The sequence below is a fragment of the Pistacia vera genome, unplaced genomic scaffold (genome assembly GCF_008641045.1).
Source record: "Pistacia vera cultivar Batoury unplaced genomic scaffold, PisVer_v2 Contig29, whole genome shotgun sequence".
Classification (NCBI taxonomy): Eukaryota; Viridiplantae; Streptophyta; class Magnoliopsida; order Sapindales; family Anacardiaceae; genus Pistacia; species Pistacia vera.
Genome location: NW_022196101.1, coordinates 126,653 through 146,873, shown reverse-complemented (window position 1 = coordinate 146,873; position 20,221 = coordinate 126,653). Strand labels below are relative to the sequence as shown.

At 37.8% G+C, this 20,221-nt stretch overlaps 1 pseudogene; it reads right to left on the bottom strand.

Moving 5' to 3' along the window:
• Positions 1 to 8,364: 8,364 nt before the first annotated feature.
• On the bottom strand, positions 8,365 to 10,670 carry LOC116134554 (annotated as a pseudogene).
• Between the last annotated feature and the right edge of the window lie 9,551 nt (positions 10,671 to 20,221).

Here is a 20,221-nt window from a genome sequence, read left to right as displayed (position 1 = left end):
GGGTAGATTCAAAAGTGGAACCAGCCCCATTAAGGTCCGGTTCTAGAAAATTGCAATTGGGAATTTTCGGGTCTGGTTTCGGTTCCTACAATACTGGAACCGAAACCAAGATTCCAGTACCCGGGTAGGAATAAGGATTAAATTGTATTTTTTGTAAACTATTGAATGTATTTGTAATTTTTTGGGGGTTGTATTTGTCATTTTTCAAAAAATTGGGGATAATTAATTTATCTGGGTACCTATAATCGGAACCGAGACCTATGTTTCAGGTTCTTAAAAATCGGAACCAACCAATTTTAGTTCTGGTTCCAATTCTGAATCTTAAGAATCGGTCAGTTCTAATTCTTTTAAAAAATGCAGGATACCCGAAACCGATCTCCCTTAAAACAAACAGGCCTTTATTTTCAAAAATAATATTGCGCTTCAAAAACTATTTACATGAGGAAAGCTACTATATTCTTTATTAAAAAAAATATATATAATTTTTTTATTGTTTTACAATATTATACCAAAGAATAATATAATAATTTTTAATTCAAATAAAATACAGAACAATTTTTTTGTTGAAAGTTGAGGATGAAAAGATAATTTTTAATGAGTAATGCTACAGTCACCGAATTAGTGTACCAAATTTATGCACCGAATGACGTGACAAAATCCTGACCATTGATTAATATTAATCGACGGTCAGGATTTTGTCACATCATTCGGTGCATGAATTCGGTATATGACCTTCGGTGGCTGTATCTTTTCCGAGTTTTAATTAATAACGTGTGTACTTAGCAAAATAAACTAATTTTTTTTTAATAATTATCATCCTATTATAAAATATTTTAAAATTTTCGTTAATAGTTTATATAAGAATATCTCCAAAGAACTCTTTATATGAGTCAAACTTTTTATTATAAAGAGTCTATCTATAAAAACAAGAGTTCAACATATTCTTTATCTTTAAAATATAAATTAGAGAGTGAGAGTCAAATTTCACTCTCTATCCTAATTTTAATTAATAAACTACAAGTTCCTATGCATTTTATTTATTAATTTTTTCTCACATTAAGTCTCTTTTTTTAAAATAAAGAACATCTTCATTAAATTTAAAGAGTATATTGGATTTGAATAAAAATTATGTTCTTTATATTTAAAAATTAATTAAGATGCTCTTTATTTATATAAAAGATACTCTTCAAAATAAAGAGCTTTTGAAGAGCAAGTAAACTAATTTAAAATAGAGTCAAACTCAAAAGAGTAATTTCATTTGATTCCTTATACCCAAAATCATTATCCCATTCCTTATGTAAATTCCTACATTAATTTTAATTCCGTCATTAGTTTGGTCAAGTATACCCGACATGTTGTAATTTCTGTAATGCTATTTAATAACTAACTTGAGAAAATGATCAAGTAAACAAAGTAAAATAACAAGGATTAAGGTGAGATAATTAAGAGATATGATACTCAATCAATAAGCCTTAGTCCTCTTAATTTTTTTTGTTATAGAATGAAAGAGTATAATGCAAATACGTCTGGTACAATAAACCTTTCTAAAAACTCTCCTCTAATCGATGTTCCTCTTGATCAAAGCTTCTCCTTGTAATAGTAAAATTAATTTAGTAACTTATTAAGCTGTCGCATGTTAATGTTATACACTAACTTTTCAAATGTTGATGTTAGTAAAGCCTTAGTAAATAAATCTATAAGATTATCACTAGAGCGTATTTGTTTGACATCAATTTCTCAATTTTGCTGGTGTTCATGAATGTAAAAGAACTTCGATGAAATATGTTTGGTTTTGTCTCCTTTGATATATTCTCCTTTGACTTGAGCAATATAAGCTGCATTGTCTTCATTTATAATTGTGGAAGCATCTGAGATATGTGACAACTTACATGTATTTTCAATATGAAGGACGACAGATTTTAACCATACCCATTCTCAGCTAGTTTCATGAAGCGCAAGAATTACGGAGTGATTGGAAGTTGTGGCAACCAACCTTTGTTTTGTAGAGCGTCATGATATTGCAATGCCATTGAAAATAAAAACATATCCCATCTACGAGCGACCTTTATAGGGATCAGAAAGGTACCCAATATCTGTATACTAATTAATTTAGGATTATTAATAGATTTCTTTGGATAAAATAATCACAAATCTTTTGTTCCACTGAGGTAACGAAAATGATGTTTGATCCGTTCCAATATTGACGAGTTGGTGTAGAGCTAAATATTTCTTATAGATTTATCACAAATGCTATGTATGGTCTCGTACATTGTCTAGATGGAGAGTAGCGTTTAGGGCCCATTTATCATAGTTATTTCCATATAGTCGCCTCATATTGGAGCTTCACAAGGTTCGAGATTTCCAAAAACTATTCATTAATAAGAGTAATGTAATTAGTTCTGCATCTTCTAGATGCATGTCATAGGATGCATTATGGCAACAAAAAATATAAAATATAAAATGCGATAATTGTAAAGGAATGATAAATTAAATGACGATAATAATTGCGTGTAATAAAAGAAAGTAATAATTGACTTCAGAACTTGGGATTTAAACTTTAGATCTTGAGATTAAAATCAAAATTTTGAATTTTATCTTCATGATATGGAATTTTAGGTCCATTCTTATCTTTGTTTTACAAACTTCATATTTGTAACAAGTATTCAAAACATCTAGTTTTAAAACAATATTTATTTATAAAACTTCAAGTTCATTTATTATATATAAGATGGAAACAAAATTACTAACGTTAGCTATTGAAAATATAATAAAAGTAAATTCAATCATAAAGACGGTATTTAACGATAATAAATAGGTTCATCCATAAAGGTTGTATTTAACAATAATAAACAAGCCTAATCATAAAAGCGATATTTAACAATAATAAATAGATCTAACAGTAATGACGGTAGCATAATTAAAGAACACATATAGGATTAATTTGTTTACATAATCAAAACCTCAAAGCTTTTATATTCAAGTAAATCACTTTTAAATCTATCTTGACAAAAGAAAAATCTTGTTTCATTCCTATTTAAAAACAAAACACACAGCTATCCCAAATTCTCATCGAGGAAATTTGTGATACTCAAATGTTTAAACTCTTTTGATCAAGTAATTAATTGTAAATTTCATCTTGATAAAAGAAAATTCTGGTTTCATTCCCATTAAAATAAAACACCAAGTATCACAAATTCTCATTAAGAAAAGTTGTGATATCTGGAGTGATTGATTTTGTCTCATGCTTTACTTTTAATTTTGATACCAGTAAATATAAAATTTTGAAATAAAAGTAGGGAAGAAGAAGAAGAATTTTTATATTACAATTATATCCCTACCTCATTAACTCAATAACTTGTAAATGTTGGACTGTAATAGATCAATGGTTAAAAATTTGTGTCAACAATTTAAGTCATAAATCTAAGTTAAAAGATCCCAACCCATTAAATAAATTATTCATTAACTTTTTTTTTTATAAAATCACTAAAATGATTTATTTAGATAAATATTGTTAATAAAATTTAACTAAAAATAAATGTAATTTAAAACAATACAAACTATAAAGTGTACCAAATAAACGCACCCTTATATTTGTTATAATATTATATAATACAATATTACGTACCTCCTAGACAATGCATCAGCCACAACGTTTTCCTTCCCATGCTTGTATTTGAACGTAAGGAAACGTTCTATGAACTCCAACCACTTAGCATGTCTTTATTAAGCTTACCTGGGTCTTCAAGAAATTCAAGCTCCATGATCGGAATGAATGATGAATTCCTCAGCCACAAAAAAATGCTGCCATGTTTGAAGAATTCTCACTAATACATAAAACTCCTTGTCGTAAGTAGGATAATTCAACACTGCCCCACTTAGTGTTTTCACTAAAATAAGCAATTGGTTTGGAATCCTACATCAAAACAGCTCTTATGCCAATCCCGGATGCATCACATTCTATCTCAAAAGTTTTATCAAAGTTAGGCAACAACAACAAAGGTACATTAGTTAACTTATCTTTCAAAGTTCTGAAAGCCAGGTCATGCACATCATCCCACTTAAAAACAACATTCTTTTTAACTAGTTCATTCAAAGGTGCAGCAATAGAACTAAAATCTTAACAAAAATTCAAAAAAACTTGCTAAACCATGGAAACTTCTCACCGTTCGCATTCTTAGGTGTAGGCCAGTCTTTATTGCCTTACCTCTTTATCAAAACTATACCATGCGAACTAACAATAAATCCAAGAAACACAACAAGATTCCATGCAAAACGGCACTCTTAAGATTAGCATACAATTGGTGCTCCCTCAACACACTAAACACACACATGCAAGTGTTTCACATGTTCATCCAAAATTTGCTATAAACTAAAATATTATCAAAGTAAACTACCATAAATTTCCATGAAAGCACGCAAGACACGGTTCATTAACCTCATGAATGACTAAGTGCATTAATTAAACCGAAACGCATTACTAACCACTCATACAATCCATATTTAGTTTTTAATGCAGTTTTCCATTCATCTCCCTCTTTCATGCGAATCTGATAATAGCCATTCTTTAAATCAATTTTAGAAAACAATTGAGAGCTATGCAATTCATCAAGCATATCATCTAATTTGGGGATAAGATGTCTATACTTTACCGTTATCTTGTTAATAGCTCGGCAATCCACACACATGGCCATTTCCATCTTTCTTTGGGACTAAGAGAAACAAGACCGAACATAGGCTAAGACTCCCCTTACAAATCCCTTTTGCAACAGCTGTCCACTTGCCTTTGTATAAGCATGTCGATTTGGTATGGTGTGAACTAGGTATGAAGTATATTGATACTCAATTCCTTAAAAGAGGTAATATATGGGGAATCTCCTCATGAAATAGGTCCTCAAATTCCCGCAATAAGACACGACAATACTAGGCAAAGATGAGTTAAGGCGTGTAGTAGAAAATAAACATCCTTGTACATAAGTACAAGTACTTGTTGCCTCATCATCATTACACTCTTAACCTATGTTTTTCGCAAGTACACATCTTTTATTTTCTCCTGTTGCTCATTTTCTCTCCTTTTTGCTCACTTTCTCTCCATTTTTTCTCTCGACCTCACTTGCTCTCTTTATATTTCTCTTGCTCACGTTGGTGTTCTCTCTCATTTTGCACTCTCTTACTATCCTAATCGGTCCTCATAAGCTTGCAAAGGTTTGAGAGGGGCTAATATAACTTTTCGATTGTTCATTACAAAAGATAACGATTTTTGTACCCATCATGCAACACCCTCCTATCAAATTGCCACAGTCGGCCAAGCAATTATGACCAGCATAAATCGATGTAGATTACAAAGAACCTCATCCTCATACTTGCCAATTGAAAAAGGAACCCGAACTTGCTTGTTTACCTCCCTCTACAGCATTCAGCCATTATAGAGTGTACGGTTTAGGATGCTTCTTCCACTTCAAATTCAACTTTTCTCCAACAAATCTAGCAACATTAGTACAACTCCCACTATCAATATCAACGTACATACCTTATCCTTCACGTGGCATCTGTGTGAAAAATATGCTCACGTGCTCCTCTCTTCTTATCCTTAGGCTGTATCTCAGGGCTCTCTTGTAACAAGTAAATCACCATGCATAGGTTCTTCCACTTCAACATCAGAACAATCCTCTAATGGTGGCATCTCATCGTCACTTGAGCTAGCACTTTCGACTTCTCCATTTGTCCGTACAACCATAACCTTTTGTTTGGGCATTCGGAAGCAATATGTCCGAATCCTTGACACCGAAAACACTTAATATCACGTGACTTAGTAAGAGTTTTAGTTTCGGGTTTACCTTTAGGAACAACAACCGAATTCTTGACTTTGCTTCTTCTTTTGTTCTAAAGGAGCTTTGTTGTCCTTCCAATTTGATCTACGGAGAGCTAGAGGACGAACCTGATCTGAACCCTTGAACTTGATTTGCTTCTCCACTTTAACGGCTTGTGGCAGTAGCTCCTCCATCTCTATGTAATGTTGCAACTCAACCACGTAGCAATCTCCTTGTTCAATCCGGCAATGAATCTAGCCATTGTTGCTTCTCGTCTTCCTCTATGTTGCTCTAATCATGGCGATTTCCATCTCCTTATAATAATCCTCTACACTCATGGAACCTTGAACCAACCCTTGCAACCTCCTATACAAACTCTATAAAATGGCTAGGTTTGATAATAATCTGTTCCCAAAAAAATAATAGGCTGCCCCTTTTATAAGCAACAAACCCTAAAAGAAAACCCTAGCTAATTGAAAAATGGGTTGGGCTTAAGTACAAGTGAATTGGGTCTAAATAAACCTTAAATAAACAAAGACTAAAGAATAATGATATTAAAACATATAAAAAAAAGCCCAAGATTAAATGAACAAAAATTAATTCCTAAATTAATCCTTGTATCCAACTTGATCTTCCGAATCTAACCCCTTGCATAAAAAGATAATAGACCATCCTTGGTGAAGCTTGAAATCTTCAAATTTAGTCTTAGAGTCTTTAGTACAGCCTCTTGTGATTGCACTTCTATGATCAAGCCTTGCAAAACCTCTTTTATCCTCTTTGTCTTTGTCCTAGTCATTGGACCACCAATTCTTGCAAAGGATTCTAGATAGATTTGGGAACATCAACTTGGTCAGCACTCGATCTTCATTATATTGATGCATGTTTTTAAAAAAAATAAATCACATTGGGAGAAAATTAGTAAATCCAACTGTATTTATAAGTTGTTGTCAAAGTTAATTTTTTGTATGATCATCACTAATAACTTTCTTTCTTTCTATTTTTGTTTTTACATGTGCCATTGAATGGCAAATCATAGAAATGAAATTGAAATTTAAGAGTATAGTGCTTCTGCACAATGATATGAAATAGAAACTGAAACATGTCTGTGAGGGTTCTTTGCAATGGCTGGGTGTACATGAATAATGGTACTATTTATTGTTTACTGATGTAAAATGGACCTAACCTGAAAAGTGTTGCAAATATATGTTGAAAAGAACTAGGACAATGTGTTGACAAGAGGAATTTGCAAATTATACTTCATTAAGTTTTGCAATAGAATTTGCTAATACGGACCTAAATGAGTTATATAATTGCAGGTATATCAGGGAGCTCGCTTCTTTGGAAATTCAAATGTTGATATTGATTCGTTGTTGCTATTGACACTGAACAACCAATTTCAGGTGCTGTCATGAACAACGAGACCAATTCGACATCAGTTTCAACTGCGTTTCGTGCTAGATTTGTCGGACAGGGGTACAAGCAGGTAAACTTAATGATCTATGCACCTCATCATATATCAAAAAGGAAAATAAATGAAATTAACTTTGAGAGTGATTTCTCTATTTGATGTTCTATCCTCTGCATGTTTCTTGCGTAAACGGATGACCTGTGAGTTGATGTTAGTAGTTAATTGGTGCATATTGATAAATCAGGTGTGCGGGCAGGCAGATGAGGGGTGATGGAGTCGTGCCAGAAGTTCAGCCATCTCGAGGGTGCACTAAACGTTAGCTTGGACGGAGTTTATCACTCACCAGTTGGTTCAGACGACATATTGAGACCCTGGTATGGTTCTCCTGCTGTAGTAGAAAATGGATACACCACCTCCTCAACTAGTTTACCCGAGATGCTTCACCGAAAAGAATAAATTCATGTACTGTGTGTACGTATGAAATCATTATCTCATTGCATTGCATTCTTTTTTGCTTATTTTGCTATCAGTATTATTTACATTCTTTCGTTTTGCTGCATTTGTCTATTAAAGTTCAGAAGCACAAGCTATACAGGCCCCAGGGCGTTTTCTCATTTAGTTAATGGTTTTCTGATTAAACTTCAACGGGAAGCTTGCAAGTCTTTGAAATTCAATGGTCACTCTTCACTGCCTTTCACATCTTTACTCACAGTTGACAAATTTGGGAAACTACCTATTTCTTAGGCAATACAGAAGGTCCTTTTCTTTCTCCGTATAGGAGCACCTAAATAACATAAATTCTCAAGATAATCGAGATTAAATGAATGCTCTTCATCATACATTATTTTCTAATGGTAAAAACTGAAGAAGCTCGGTTAGGTATCATAAACTAAATAAACTGGAAAATTGAAAAAGAAATGACACTATCTATTATCTTCGAGGCCACTATACCTTAAAGACTCTTCATTATAATTTTTACAACTGTCCACCTAAACAACTAAGCCACAAACCCAACCCAGAGTTCTGCTGTCACACAAAAGTATGCATCAATATTACAACTTCCAGAAAAGAAAGGACACAAGAGCAAGCTCATAAGAGTTGGGCAGCAATTTAAAGCCAAACACCTACCATCTGATATCAGAACAGCAGTCAAGCAGTCTTCACAAAATGAGGGACAACATTTCCCAATCTCCAGGAATCCAACTGTATCTTTACCATCAAAAATGGCCTTAAGCTTGGCATCACAGACGATTTCCCGCTTGTTCTGAGGATTCTGCAGCCAAAGGCATCCACAATTACCATATGCCAAATCATTTCCAACCACAGAAATTCAGATACAAGTACCTTAACACTGATAAGCTATATGTGATATCCATGAGATAAATAAATTCAAAGCTGACCAAAATCAGAAAGCAAATCAACACTCAGAATCGGACATAAGTGCCCTCCCCATTACATCTAAGTAGGCAGGACATATAGAAATAACAATAGCAGGCCCCTTCCAAGCAAGTTTAGACATAATATAATCTCAAAGTTTACCTGCCTCATAATAGAAGGACAATGTAGTTTTAAAGAACAGGGCTCGGGTCAGAAAGTGCAAGATCTCATTGAAAATTCAAGCCTACACCAACCCACAAGCCTGCAAATTGATTTTAGTTCGCATCAGGGCCAGAACAAAAGAGAAATAAGTTTAACAGCCAAAATTATAACGCCATTGAGTAAACTGATCCACACAGCAGAAGGGAAAAGTAACAAAACAAACCTCGGTTGGTTTCTGTAATGCAATCATTAATTAAACAGGCATAGCTGAAGAATAAATAGTTCTGGTTATCCCTCAGTTTACGAGTTCACTCTGAATTTACCAGACTTTCTAGTACTTGCTATACGTGGAAAAGCCATTGCCAAATAGTAGAACTCCATACCCAAGGTTACTAAATTCCACGAAAACATAAAAGTTGAATGTGTTGAACATAAGACATACATGATATGCACATTTGCGAAACGCCATATCTACGGCTAGAGATCTAGCCTTACGACGGCCTAGATTTTGCCAATCGATGCATGAAGATTAGATCCAACCGATCGTGTGCATTCCAGCGATGGTGGCGGCAGGCGGCAGCAGGTGGTGGTGGGGGGTTTTTGTATTTTAAACTTTATTATGGGGGGTGTTTAGCTAAATTAACAAATGTAGGAGGCTGAAAAATAATCTTAAATATTTCCAGAAAATGTTTTCAAAAAAAGTATCAAACAATTTTCAGCTTTTATCCAACTCTGATATGATTTTACATTAATACTAGCCTACTAACACCTCTCACTAACCCCATGTGGCAATTTGCAATTGGCTTGGTCAGGTGAGGACCATTGTTAGAAGGCAGGACCCATGCAAGCTGCAATTGGGAGCCACACATGGCGTTGTGAGAGAAAGTTAATGAGAAGTGTTGTGAGTATAGTAGTATTACTCATAATTTTAAGATATTATATCAAACACATTCTCAGAATCCTTACTATTCGATTTAATCCAACTCCTCAACTTAAAATAGTTTTTCAAAATAACATTTTTCAAATAATCTACTAAACAAACCCAAAATCATGCAAAAAAATGACATTTGAATAAATAAACCTTAAGACTTGATACCTCCTTACCGACAACACATTTCCACCCACGCTATTAACGAGAAATAAATCACCGCGCATGATTTTGGCCATCAAAATGTATCTTATATAAAATTTCAAAATGATCACTTCATTAATTTTAATTTTCTAGCATTGCCCACATGAGCTAACATTATTGAGTAGATATAATTTACATGATTCAAACCAAGGGCTTTTACCACTAAGCCTAACCTTTGACACAAAACCTTAATCACTTTCTCCTCATATTCTCGGTGTGCCTTGCTTTCTAATTATGTATTTGATAATACCAAAAGCAGTTTCAATTAGTTAAAAGTGCTTTTATATCCATTTTGAAAGTGTTTTTAAGATACAAAAAGCTTGATTAGAAAGCATCTATAAGTGCTTCTGAAAACAGTTGTACAAAAACACCCCAATCGAACCCAAACACCATCGAAAAGATTCCACATTGACAAAAAAAAATAACAACAGATCAAAAGAGTAAAAAAAAAAACGAAATAAAATTTTTAGGGTTTAAAATGAAAAAAAAAAAAAAAAAACCTGGAGGTTGTGAGTCTTGATGTGGGACCAGATCTTGCGAACGGCGTCGGCGCGGGAGGATTCAGAGGCTCCGAGAAAGTGAGCAAGGGCAGGGGAGATAGGACCCGCCTTAAGAATTCCAACGGGTCGACCAGAGCTGGAGCTTTGGGCTTGGGTGGAGATTTGGCTCTGGGTTTGGTGGTGGTTGGTTTAGTTTTGGTGGCGGCAGAGGTTGAAGAAGAGGCCTTAGCCGGAGCCAAGAGAGCCCGGCAACCGTTGAAAACCCTAGAAGCAGCGGAAGACATAGTGCTCTCAAAGTGTTCGTTGATTTGCTCATAGAAAGAGTAAATTATAGACAGATTTGAGAAAATTTAGCTACCCGGTCCCCCAAGTACTATTTAAGAAAATCCTTTAAACGTTCACAAATTTTTATAATTTAGAGAGATGACATGGCATAGTTAAGATTAATTAAACACGAAAATTAGTAAAATAAAAAGATTAAAACATAGTGGGCCAAATCAGAAATAATGAAAGTTTTCAAAATTTGAAATTTCGCCAAACAAGCCCCACTAACTATCACCTCGCTTAATCGAAATTCATCAGTTGAACGTGATTCTTGAACGAAAGGGAGACGCGATTTTTTCGCGCGAACACAATTGATTTGCACCCTAAATCAATTTCTTGAACCCTAAACCGAATACAGTCGCGATTTTCGGTGAATATAGTCGCGATTTTCGATCGATTGTTGAACCCATAAAATCGATTTCCTTAACCGTAAACGAAAACGTGCCATTTCCGGCGATACAGTCCAGATTTCGATCGAAACTGCAAACTTTGACACCAAATTCAATCCAAAACCATGAGGGACACTGACAATGAGGAGGGAAGCCAACGCCACTTCGAATCCTAGATTCCGGTGGCGCAAGCAGTTCAATGGCTGCTTCGGTGGATCATCTGACCATTGAAGGTGGTCCACACGTAGAGGAGACGTCGGCGGCACAAGAACAGAGGGTAAGAACCAGCAAAGGGGTTGAAGACGAGGAGGTCAGGCGAGAATTCAGCCAGAAGGAGGATTCCGGAGAGAATTCAGGCCAGGAGGTGGATTCCGGCGGGAATTCAGGCCAGGAGGAGTCGCCGGAGGATCCAGGCGACGAGGAGGAAGGCCGCCGAAGATAGGGTACGTAGTTTGGGAATGTTGCTTGAATTTCGCTTAAGCGATCATTTGTATCGCTTAAGCGTTATTCTGTTTACTCGTGATCGCAGCAATGATCGCTTAAGCGATAAAAATGATCGCTTAAGAGATTGAGATCTAGGCAGATGATTCTGCCCAGACCAAAGATCGCTTAAGAGTCATGAGTGTTTACTCTTGGTCGCTTAAGCGTCTTAGGTCTGGGCAGATTACAGATTAGAGATTCTCAGTAACTTTGGTCGCTTAAGCGTTTAAAACGCTTAAGCGATCTGTAGAGACAGTAAAGATCTCTAAGCGATCGAGATCGCTTAAGCGACTACAGTGGTTTTGGTTTATTTTTGTTGATGACATTTATTATATCGATTGTGCAGATTGTGCGGGACCGTAAACTGTAGAGAGTACGAGTTAGAGCTATAAGTTGAAGGGTATCCTACTTCCCTGCAAGGGTGACGGTGATCGAGGGGGAGGTTTTTGACAGAATAAGGGCCATTTTAGCTAGAATGAGGCACGGTGAAAGAGATTTGGTGGCACTGTTTTGGTCAGTTTTTAGAATCGGAAAAAAGTGGAAAAAGTCATTTTGGGGCAGGAGTGCATACATGTTGAGCACTCAGTAAATGCACAACAAAAATGAAATGTGGTTCGTGGTGGAGAGGAAAGCCACTACGGTTTGGTATGATGGAGTATGCGTTGGTGACGGGCTTAGTGAACGGGAAAGTGCCAATAAGGCGAGGCAGACGCCAGTAAGGACGAGTGCGGGAGCCAAAACTTTTGTAAAAAAGGTTTTGAAAGGGGCAACGTCTATTACAGGAAAAGTTTTAGAGAAGAGGCTATACAGTCGTTAGTGATGCAAGAGAAGATAAAAGTGTGCTTGATATTGTTTTTACATTCTATCTTATTGGCTGGTGATCAACAAAAGCTGTTGAGAAAGATTGGTTTCTGTTTGTAAGCGATTGGAGTTTTAATTTTATCCGTGGGAGGATATCATTTGAGCGAACCATCAAGAGCCTGAAAAAAACCAGACATCTGGCGTTAAAGCATGCCGAATGGGGCGGGAAGGCTAAACCAAGCACGTATAATTTGTTTGGCTTCCTATGGGCATGAGGTAAATATTAATAGCTTATGTTATATTTTTTATATATGTGTGTTTGAATAATGACATGGACTATTTTTTTTACAATGTAGACTTGGAGTCGAAGGCCATCCCTGTCTTCGCTAAAGCGGGGGGAAGGAGCAACAATGTGAATGTGCAACAGAATTCCTAGGATGGTGCGATGGCATGTCGAGAGCTGTAACATGGGATTATGGCCAATTAGAGATGTGAATTCAAGCAGACTGGGTAAGATTGAAGATTAAGCTTTTGAATATGCAGTTGCTTTTTTATTGTCTTCAATCTGATTGATTTTATTTCTTATTGCAGGGAGTGTCCGTCCCTTTTTTACCGCTATTGGGGATGAAGCGGAAGAGGACTAGTCACATCTTTCAGAGCAATAGAGGATGAAAGGGATGAAACAGATAGACCGCTGATGCGGGACCTAAAAGGGGTCACGCATGTGATGGCAGTTGCAGGGCCATTGCTGACAATATCGTTGATGCTGAGAATAATGAAGCGCGGGGGCCGAGGATGAGGAGGAGAAGAGGGGGAGAGGTCGTATGCCTCAGCAAACCGGACAACAAGTACCGCTTTGCCGAGACATCGACGTAGGAGAATGAGGTTGTTGATCTCAAACGGCTGTTGAGAGTTTACACAGCCGTTTATGCAAAGCTTGAGAAGATGGAAGAAACATGAAAAAGGTGGAGAAGAAAGTGGATAAGGTGGAGGGAAAGTAGGTACAATGGAGGGCGAAGTGGTACAATGGAGGAGAAGTTGGGTGGAGAATTAAAGGCGGTTGAAGTGCAAACTGGCTTGAAAAAGAGAGAGCCGAAGAAAGAGAGTTTGTGAAATTGCCTTACATGGTGTGACCAGGTAAAGAAGAAGAAAATGAAGAAACAATGGAGGAAAACACCAGAAATGGGGAGGTTGAGGAGGTTGGGTGAGTGGAGTGATTGGTGGCGGTGATAATGGAGGAGGGGAGTGGGAGGCGAAGGAAGCGGGGATGTAAAAGGAGGAAGGGGGAGGAAGTGGGAAGGGAAATGGACTCAAATGGTCGATTTGTATAGGCCAATAGAGGAAAAGAAAAAACTCTGCTATTACAATGGATAGGGAAGTGATGGCCATATAAAGTGTAAGAAGGGATTATCCCCAGGATGGTTTCAGAAGTTGTTGACAATGGGGACGTGGCTTGAGGACTCGGTGAGTTATTTTCCACTTAATTTTCCTTATTTTTGCCTGTGTTTTCCATACTTATCTTGTTGTTTTTATTTGATGTAGCACATCGATGAGATATTGGCACTGATGATGGGCTACGACAGACTAGTGATGGTGATCTGTTGTATCCCGACTGTGCTATCACCCGTGTGGCGTTTGGGCAACGCTTGTTTCGGCCTATCAGTCTTTAATTAAAATGCCGTTGCTAGTGGTGTAGCAAAAGGACCGAAGCAAAAAACGATTGCCGCACAACAGTCGGATTTGCATCCCTGATGATTTCCGGTTGATGAGAGGATTAGTGCAGTACGTAAGGGGGATCGGCCCAAATATGGCCACGGTTGGGCCTTTGTTAAAAGAGTGTACTGCATCATCCCGTCAAACAGATGCACTGGATAGCAGTCGTTGGCATCTAGAGGAGGGGTGTCTGAAGATCCTTGACTGCAACCCCAACCATTTGTCGAGACAAGCATGGAGGTCGAGTTGGAGCCACTGTCCAGGTTGTTCCTGCGGCTGTTGCGTGACAGCGGATGTTTGGGCAGTTGGGTGATCAGGTACTAACGAAAGTGGCGAATTCAGCGCTCTACCTGCCCAATAATGAGTCAAGGAAATTTTGTTTAAAAACTACATAATACAATTGTTCTATAAGTTATTATAATGCTAATGTCTTCTTCCTATTGTAGCGCTGAATGTGGGGCATATGCCCTGAAATTTATTCAGTTCGACATGACAACAGCCCGAAATGACAGCTTGAATGACGAAACAATGAGAGAACTGTCGGGAGCGCTGGGCTGTCGACTGCTTCCATGGGCATATGAATCCGTTTTGAGTGACAGAACCCATCAAAGGGTATGAAAGTTGGACACCTGAATTGTGTAGTTTATGTGATGTTGATGTTCATACTGGGTTTTTGAGTTGAGTTTATGTGATACCTGTTATAATTATCAATAGGGTGATATACATGTTCATTTTCAATGGTGTTTGATGTGTACTTGTGTCAGAACTGCTTATTAATTGTTCTCATTGGCTGGCTATTTAATTCATGCCTTTCTCATATTATGGGTTTTACACTGCAGGTCACTAAGATGGAATGGTCAATCTCCATAGAAAGTCAAACCGAGGCACCATATGTAGCCGCCCTTGTAGATATCATCTTGATTTGGTGGATGCTAGTGCAGGAGCCAGAAAGCACGGGAAAGAATGATGTCGTGGGCATCTTTTCAAGCATGGACTGCCCTGATACCATTCACTGTGGATTTAAACTCTTTGGAGCAAAACTAAATTAATGAGTGTAGGAAATTGTAAATAATTACTATGTATGGTGTGATCATTGTGAAGAAATGGACTCTGATATTTGGGGATATATTTTGTTTGTCCATATAAGATAATTCATCAGCAGTTTCAATTTAATGTATGTGTGTCATATAAATATTTTTGTTTGTCCACATATCTCTCTAAAACGACAAGACTTTTCCAGAAACGATCGCTTAAGTCGATCTTAAATCGCTTAAGCGACCAAGGTGCGGGCAGAGGTCATTTAGAAAGAATCGCTTAAGCGATCTAAGGTCGCTTTAAGCGATCATAGTCTGGGCAGATATTCTGCCTCGGAAAAGATACGCTTAAGCGATCATAAATCGCTTAAGCGATCATGTGTTTTTAGTAATAATTCGCTTAAGCGATATAAATGGGGTCGCTTAAGCGATCATAGTCGGGCAGATGGCTCTGCCTCCTCGGAAAAGATCGCTTAAGCGATCATAAATGCTTAAGCGACCATGTGTTTTTAGGAAGAATCGCTTAAGCGATACGAAAGGTGCTTAAGCGATCATAGTCTGGGCAGATGTCATTCTGCTCGAAAAGATCGCTTAAGCGATCGTTTAGAGCACTGTTCCGTTTATTACATTTATATAAAACATATAGTTCCTTTACACGTCAGTATGAAACCTATAGGGTTTACGATTCGTTCAGAGCACCTGTTCGTTATTACATTATATAAAACATATAGTTCTTACACGTCAGTATGAAACCTATAGGGTTTACGTTCGTTCAGAGCACCGTTTCCGTTATTACATTTATATAAAACATATAGTTCCGTTCGTTACACGTCAGATGAAACCTATAGGGTTTTACGATTCGTTCAGCACGTTTCCGTTTAGTACTTAATAAAAAACATATATCTTCCTTTACAACGTCAGTATGAAACCTAGGGTTTACGATTCTTTAGAGCACATGTTCCGTTCATTACATTTAGATAAAAATAGGGTTTACGATCGTTCAGTATATTTTTTATATTTGTTTTGCTTAATTATTTAGGAGTAATATTAGTATATTTTTATTAATTTTCGCCTTAAGTGAATTTACATTCATAATACCAAGAAAAGTTCAAAATTAACAAAAACACCCACCCACCAACTTTCCCAGATTCTGGCTACCGCCGACAGCACGAACGATACCACAAATGGGGGGGGGCGGCGACGTATAGGCCATTGTGACCTTTTCCGTCTCATATTCCACCACGATGTGGCCGGAAAAGGCACATCTTCCGTTCATGGGCGTTCAATGAAATGTCCGACTTTGACGGTCAAGCAACGGCAATGTTGGCATCGTGACCATCAACGACGCCAGATATATTTGGCTGTCATAGACGGCAAGCTCTGGAATTTTCTGTTGTCTAACGGCAAGTTTTGGCGGTAATCGGTGGTGCTTTTTCCGGCCACATCCCGTGTCGATCGGCGGGAAAGGCCATATAGTAGGCAATATAGCCAATCCGACCACTGTGCATCGAACGCCGTTTCCGGTCAGATTTCGGCTCCGGTGCAAGAATCTGTCACCGTGGCTAGGTGTGGGTTGATCTTGTTAAATTTTAAAAAAGTTTACAGAGAAGCGGTAACGATACAATGGGATCGCTTAAGCGATCATTGCTTGGACAGAAGAAACTGGCCCAGAGTTCCAGTAGCTCTAAGCGATCAGTGAAATATCGCTAAGCGGAATATGCCTTTTCCCATGGTCGATTAACGCGATCATGGATCGCTTTAAGTCGATCATGCACCTGGGCAGAATCATCAGTCTAGGTTGCACGATCGGCTTAAGCGATCCTTCTACGGAAAACCCACTTTTGGGTCGCTTAACCGATACACTAGTGCTTAACGCGTCGTGGGATCATTTACATTTGCATTCTTTCTCGACTATTTTGACAAACTAAATTACCAACACTATTAATTCCATACTTTTCCTCAATTGCAGTCTAATTCCAAACTAAAATCAGCCAACAACATATGTGGACATGTACTAAGAATACACAATTAAAGGGTATTATTAAGGTAACAATAAATGTTAAAACTCAATATTTCATCCTTTTCGAATCGAACTAATTACTTCTGGCAAATGCTTCTCTTTGGACCAGGTTACTTGCAAATTGACACTTTATTTAGTCTCGTTGAACTCAAAGCTGATGGAATCACGCTTAACCCTCTTTCTCCCCTTTGGTGTCTTCGTTCAATGGCGGCTAGAGATAATGTCAGCACCTCTAGCGCACCACACCCGGCGTGCCTTCGAGGCACCGATAATGTTTCTTCGAATATGCTAGCATGTAGTGATCTGGCATAGAAAAGGGAGTCAAAGTTCACTGTAAATCTTGAACCAAAATCCTCTTCCGTTTGTGTTTAGTGCTGCTAGTGGCATGAAGGACTAAGGTAATGGGAATGTAACACTTTTACACTGCAAGTTTTTGTTAACAAGGTTAACTAGGCATGCCGGACCTCAAAGCCGCGCACCAAGTAAACTCCTAGCATTAAGTAGGACTAGGCAAACAGTGCATTTGACAAGTTCCATATGTCTTCACAATATTTTTCAGCTGACGGAACAAGGGTGTAGTTAGACAATTATCTGCTCCATACGCGCTCATGGAACCACACGCGACAGTGTCCTGGGGTTGCATCAAAAAGTGCAACTATTGGAAACTCTCTTGCTATAACAACTTCGAATTTATGGACTCAGCTATGTCGTGGTCATGACATCAACCTTCTTCAGTGAAAGTAAGCTCTACCCATCTTCGAAACAACATTCATGCTCAAGAGACTGAGCAACTACTAAACTCCTTGATTCGGATTCGTGGGGGAAGTGTTCTCGAAATCTCAACACCGATAAGCTTTTGCTGCATGTCGTATGTATGAAGGATGGCAAGAACACTTAAACTTTTGTTTTATGTTCTCACCAATGGGCCTCATAAAGAATCCGTGATGTGGGTTTTTGACGGTAAATAGGGCCATCTCCCTTCTTTATAAAGTTTGCTATCGGATATTAGGCACAACTCGTCGGTCTGGCACTATCGTTAAGTAATGCAAAAAAACCAAGTCCACGACCTCGTTCATTCTCAGAGTCAACCAAACACCATGCAAACAGGATATGTGTGTGCTCGCTATCATGTGTAGTGGCACCAAACAATGTACCTCAAACTTTTCCCGTAGAAAGCAACCATCAACAGCCAACACCTTTCTCATGTTTACAAAACCCCTTTGCAAGCACCATAAGCAACAAAAAAATATTTAAATGCATATCCGTACCACTTCAAAGCGTATTGCTACTGGTTTGTCAATCAGCATATAACGGGTACGCTTCAATACTGGTACCCGTGCTGCCGGCGTGCCCCTCACATAAATTTCTTGTGCTATTGTTGTCGACCTTCCAGGGATTTCCAGTAACTGAACAGCACATCCCAACTCTAGTGCGCACAAGTCTCATGAATGTCTTTAGGAGATGGACCTTTCCTCGACGAACCGACTTTTGACAAATGTCAATAAACAATCAGCGGGACGCTTGTCAATGCCACCTGGAAAAATATGTCCCAAACCACATGTTGTGCTCAAGGGTATATGTGCTAAATAAACTTTTCCGACTCCGCCAACCTTATACAAATAAACCCGGGCCAATGCACTTTCGGGTCACGACATGTCAACCGTCACAGCTAAGGAATTTGACTGTTTCGGTTGATGGAAACGCAAAAATTACCTTTCACAGCAACAAGTTTTAGCTTCTCACCCACTTCATTTTTTTTTTTTGGTTTTTTTTTTTTTGTTTTTTGTTTTTTTTTTTTTTTTTTTTTTTTTCTTTTTTTTTTTTTTCTCTTTTTGTAAAAATAAATACACTATGCGCAAGTCGATCCATCCGTAAAGATATGAGCTGATACGGATACTACCTCCAATTGCCCCTTTGAACCTGCTTAAACGAACATAGTGTTCTCTTCCTCACAATCTCGCCTTTGCATACTCTGTATTTAAAGGAATCTATACATCTGTGTGGGACAATTTCTACAGGGTCCACTCCCTCAACATTTTCATTCTGCCCCCATCACCAACCTCTTCTATAGTGTCCTCCTCACCACCCAATTCACCTGGCTACTCATTGATTTCTTCAGCTAACAAATAAAGGGACTGTAGTTCAAATACAACCAGGCAAATTTTTCCGCATAAATCCCGTTATCCCCTTCTTGGAACAACTTCCAACGGTTTTTTTCTACATAAGAACCCTTAAAATCGGGCCTCGAACCATATCGGCCTCGAACCTATATCGGCCAATCAATCATAACTAAGTCACACTTGCATCCGACTGTAATCCCAGCAGGAGGTGACCTTATAATTTTTCAGGAGCTCTCTTTAAAACATACATTCACAACTATATCACTAAGCGGAGCAACCTCAAATTACCTCTCTAATTATTTCATCAATCAACTCATCAAAAACTAACCTCTGGTGCTCACAGCAAATTGGTTATATATAACCTTCCGTGCCTCTTCCCAATCCACGTCACCTACTTTCTTACTCCACCCACTCACAAAATATTCAACACCCAAAACAAATTTTTCCCATGTATAATAATAGCAAATACGGTAACTGCAAGAAAAACAATATTTTTAAATGGCTGTTGTACTAAGGGTTCAAATATTTTAAAAAGAAATCGAACATTCGATATTTGGGATGATGTATCGCTTGACGATAAAGGGTGATTTAACGGAGCGATTAAGCGATACACTTGATCGCTTAGCGATTCCAGATAAAGAAAAACATGACGCTTAAGGCGATTTAGGCCAGTTACTGATCGATTAAGCGATCTGCCCCTATGCAAACAGACTGTAACAAGATCGCTAAGCGATCTTATGCCACATACCTGATCGCTTAAAGCGATCGACGCTGCATTACCAGATCCCTACCAGATCGCTTAAGCGATTCACCAGATCGCTTAAGCGATCCATCGTGCCCAAAACACATTTTCAGTCGTCTCACATACAATCGATCATCATACCCATAATAAAATACCCAGAACAAATTTTCAACAACTTTTCACTCTTGGCAACTACATTACATGCAAAACAC